Below are 5,377 nucleotides of genomic sequence, written 5' to 3' on the forward strand. Positions count from 1 at the left end.
TAAATTTATCAAAAACATATCTTTTTCTCCTTCATAAATAAATAAATAAAGATATTTCTTTTCACATATTTTCATTTTTTTTATGTATTATCCACGACACCAATTTTTTTTTTTTTAAAAAAACACAATTATTTCTTTTAACTTACAAATTGATCTACTTTGGTGATAGGTGATCATAGATTTTTTTTTAAGAAAAGGAATAATAAAAAAAAACTATTTATTACGTGTACGGAGTATCAGTACTAGTTTTTTTTTCGAAAAAAAAAAGGTAATAGGCAGAGGTCTACTTATAAAAAGGTTTGTTTCCTTCGTATCATTCTCCATTATCGTCCATCTTCTTCCATTGTGTTCTCTCTTATATCAATTCTCAATGGCCCAACCTATTCCTCTTTTAATTTTCTGTTGTTTAAGTTTGACGTTGTTCGTGGATGGTGTTCCATTTGATTTCTTCCAACTAGTTCAACAATGGGGTCCAAACACATGCAACAACACCAGTGGCAAACAGTGTCATGCTCAGCCTCAATCCGTGTTCACTATACATGGGTTGTGGCCGAGTAACTATTCCAATGCCCATCTTGTTTGTCCAAGCAAACCATTTGGCCCGGTTTCCATCTTCTTCAATATTTCGTTCTATATTTTTTCTGTGTTTTTTCCACATGTCTTTAGCATTTATTATTTCAGCATGCCTTTATTTTAGGTTACGAGACTTGAATCAGGCCTAAATAAATATTGGCCAGATATAATATATGGGACTAACAAGATTTTTTGGGAACATGAATGGTACGACCATGGGATATGTTCAGAACCTCCTTTGACCACATTTGAATATTTCAAAATTTCTTTGGACCTCCGAGAAAAGTATGATCTGTTTGCAATCTTAAAAGCTGCTGGGATCAACCCTAAAATCTCAAAAGACCTTGTATCCCAAGACATCTTAGGCCTCATTAAGGCGACAACACAAAAGGAGTCTGGCATCCATTGCAACTAACAACGGTAAAACTATAAAGTTGCAATTGTATGAAATTGTACTGTGTTTTGATAAGAATGGTTCTACCCTCCTTGACTGCCCTCCGTTTGTTAGCAGTAGTTGCAAATGTTTTCCCATGATTTTATGTTTCTTTTTTCTATGATTATTAAATCGGTATTTGTGTTACCGTTTTCGTTTAAGCAGTGTTTAAATAAGTCTGATATTTTTAAGTAGTGTTTGAATCAGTTTGTGTGTCACTGTTATTGTTAAATCAATTTGTGTTAAGTGTTAATGTTAAATAAATCAGTTTATGTGTTAACTCTCCAAGTTACCCATATTTGTAATATTAAACCTTAGAGAAAAAGTGATAAGATGACTTGCATATTAAATTTTTGTAATTTCATTCTATTTCTCTGTAAGAATTTGAGTGTTATAAGCTTTTATTTGGTTCACATTGATACATATTTTCTATAAAAAAAAAAATCACAAAATCAACTAAATATTTGTTTTACAAAAATAATTATTCAAGTGTTCAGTTTAACAATAACATTAGAATTAAATTATTCATTTATAAAGTAATAGTTACTAAGCTGTAAGAAAATCTATGTTAACATGCAAATGATAATAAAAGTTTTTTATTTTTTAAAAAATAAAATCCAAGCTACACATGTTATATAAACTTGTATTTATTACGTTTGTTTTTACTATTTTTCCAATATTATTTTCTTATAAAATGGTAAAATATCATGTTATTTAATTAAAGACATAATATTTGTCAGATTAATAATTTAACTATTTTTATTAATTTTTATTAATTAATATACCTTTTAGAAGTATTTTAACTTTATAACAATGGTATTTATTAAATAAAAAAAGTTAATTTCTATAGTAATGATGATGAGTAGTAGTAAATAAACAATGGTTAATTTTGTGTTAGAAATATTTGTATTAGAATTTGTTTATGTTGATTTGTACTTTGGTAAATACATCAAAACTATTTTCATGAACAATCAAATTTGTTTTATAAAATAATTATTAGAAGAAAATTGAGTGAAAAAGTGTGGATATTACAATTATTTTATTTATTGTTAAAATAATACTCCCCCTAATTTCATAGAAATAACTCATAAGGATTAAAATGGAAGTTTCATAAGATGAAAAGAATACCTACTATATTACAAATGGTAGATTTGTATAATTATATGGTTGCCTTAGTTATTATTATTTTAATTAATATTGTTAAATATTCGTTTAGTTTATAATTAGTTCCATTATTTAGAATTACTCGGGTATAAATTTATCCATTATTAGGTTCTTTTTGAAGGAATAAGAAGAAGAAAATAGAATATTTCTAAAAAAAAAATCATCATGGTATCAAAGCCATCACCAGAATCTTTAACCGCCATCGTTGGACCCTAGCACATCACTAGTTCGCATTAGCCAGGTTTGTTTCGTTTGCAGCTGAGCTCACGTGCACGTATAGCCAAATCAGTCATGTCTTCTTCTCCAGATCTTCTTATGCCGAATTGATTACCTAGAGATGCCTTGAAATTTATTTATTTTGATTAAAATCCAAGACACACACATTATATAAATTTATATTCATTACGTTTGTTTTTACCATTTTTCCAAACTTTTTTCAATAGAATGTAAAAAACTATGTTATTTAATTAAAATATAATATTTGTAAAATTATTAATTGAGAAAAATAAGTAGTCCTATTGACATACCGAGACTACAAAACAAAATTACAAAAGCTCTTGAAGTGTATTTTCAGCAATATTTGTCAAAATTGTTTAGGTTAAAAAAATTCAATGATGGCCTCAATCTTCTACCGTCCAAGTTATACGAAGTCTTTTTGAGTTTTACCTCATTTTATTGAAAGGATTTTAGTTCTATCGTAGCACCTTTGAGAAAGGTCAATGGGCCAAGATTAACCCAAGAGTTTCCAATTGCTGAAAATTAAGCAGGTCTTGGCTTTAGCATATTTTTTCAATACTATTTGAAGTTGCGGTGGATGCATCGGTAATTGGTATTGGAGTCATTCTCTCACAAGCTGCACATATGAACAAGGGCTCTATTCCTAGTGAGGGCTTTAAAGGTTCTGGAGAATTATGGGTTTAGAAAGGAGTTTATTTTATTTTCTGAACACTATTCTTTGAAATTTCTTCATATAAGATGTTTATCTTTTATACCGAGGTTCAATTTTCTTATTAAACATAGGACTAGAAGTACCAATATTGGGACTGACGCACTTAGAAGGAAAGTCAATCTTCTAACCTCTTACTCAAAGGGAGCTAGTAGCATTTGATAATCTTCCTTCCCTGATTTTGGTTTTAGTACGAGATAAGTGTAATTTCCAAGTTAGTTGGGGAGAATTTCACATTGTCAATGACTATCTTTTTAAACAGGATCTAATATATATATATATATATATCTTATACTAGTCTTTGGGAATTAAGATTCCGAATTACGTGAGGAAGGAGACTGTTATCAACTAGAAGCAAGGTCGGCAAAGAAATTCACAAGAATATGAACTATATACACAATGAAATTGTCGTACCTTCTTTACTTAGAAGCTCGTTGCACACATTATCAGGGAAGAACGATTCGAGATAGTAGTGGAGATAGAATAGAGCACCCTGTTATAGAAAGAACCGAGACAAAAGAAATAAAGATGTAGTTAGTTGATCATTGTCGTTTTCTTTCTGTTATGATGTAACTCCCAGAACTTCTTTATTGACAATGAGTGCTTGTATAAAAAGAAAACGAAGGAGAGAATAACAAGAGAGCAAGGCATTAATTCTGTAAGAAGTTTAAAGAATAAGTAATAAAAAGAGATCCCAATTTGTACAGTGGACGTAGGCCTTTGGCTGAACCACTTAAATACTTGTGTTATTTCCTTCTTTCTCTACAATCATCTAGCTTTTATTTTATCGTGTACACGATCGTTTAGTTTCTCTCGTAACGTTTACACGATCATTTAGCTCCGCATTCCATTGTCTATACGATCGCCTAGTTCCTCAGCTATCGTCTATACGATCATTTAGTTACTTACAACTATCGTCTACACGATCGCTAGTGCTTCTTAATATCATTTACATAACTGAACTATTGTCTAGTTCTTTAGACCTTCGTCTACACGATTAGGCATTCAGGTAAACGATAGAAGAGTTTTGAAGCTTAAAACATACCGTCTTCCCTAGTGTTGAAGTAAACTTGACCATTAATGCTGAGTTGTTTTGACCTGAAAATAAGTAGATCATAGTTATTTGGGGCAACACAAGCTCTTGCAGAATGGAAGAAGCATGATAAATTGCGGAAGGCCATGAGCAAGAACAATGGAGATCAATTTGTGAACAAGGGTTTTAGGGGTAAGTGGAGATCAATTTGTAAACCAAGGGTTTTGGGTTAATGGTTTTGGTCAACAATCTCTCAAAATTTAGTTTTCTTTCGAAATTTTGACAGTAGAAATTTGGAACTTTAAATACATATTATTTGAACTAATATTTTGATTAGAAATTGAAAGCTAATTTTAGAGGAAACCTAATAAATAATGAGGGGAATTATATTGTATAGCAATTTTAATCAACATATTTTCAAGTACACCAAAATTTATTGATAATTTTTTAAATATAGAAAATACGTTTTTATTTTTTAAGAATTCTGAAATTTCCCTTCATTTGAAAACATGCACGATCTTCTTTTGATTTTACTCATGATCAAATTGGCTTGATTTTGTTCTTCAAACACGTATTCTTCTTCTCAATCACAATCATTCTTCTTCTTTTCGATCATAATCAATCTTTTTCTTGTCGCAAACAATTTTGTTGTTCTTCATTGCGATTAGTTACAGATTTCTAGCAAGCGAGAGTGATAAATGTAAGTGAGAAGAAACGAGAGAAATATAAGAGTAAGGAGTCTATCCCTGTCTATCACGAAAGCTGGATCAAATGATAATGAAAGTGAGAATGAAAAATGACTTAAAGATCAAGAAAGTTAGAAATCTTACATTTAAGGTAAGAGAAAAATCAAGTATACCGAGGCTATGAAACAAAATTGCAAAATCAAATACTATGAAACAAGACTTTCTAATTACATGAATGAATTTGTACATGTGTGAGAGAGATAAAAGAACCAATTACCTTAAAAAGTTGCCCCGTAGTCCGCTATGAAATATGCTTGTAAAATTTAGTCATGCCTAAATCAAGCACACATTATGCTTCTTAGAAAATTAGCATGTCCATTTGACAATAGTATAATCAAAGCATTCACAAAAAAAAACTCTGGCCTTAAAACTTTTTTTTTTTTATTTAATATAATGTTTTTTATTTAGTGGAATTTTCCCTCTACACTAACTAATAATTTTGATTTTCGTGGTTATTGAAACAAAAAGATATTGATACGAAG

General features: G+C 30.0%; 1 pseudogene; it reads left to right on the forward strand.

Annotated features, from left to right (window-relative positions):
- The first annotated feature begins 353 nt into the window (after window positions 1–353).
- LOC120080504 lies at window positions 354–1,278 on the forward strand (annotated as a pseudogene).
- The last annotated feature ends 4,099 nt before the right edge of the window (window positions 1,279–5,377 follow it).

Source organism: Benincasa hispida, chromosome 6, assembly GCF_009727055.1.
Source record: "Benincasa hispida cultivar B227 chromosome 6, ASM972705v1, whole genome shotgun sequence".
NCBI classification, from domain to species: domain Eukaryota; kingdom Viridiplantae; phylum Streptophyta; class Magnoliopsida; order Cucurbitales; family Cucurbitaceae; genus Benincasa; species Benincasa hispida.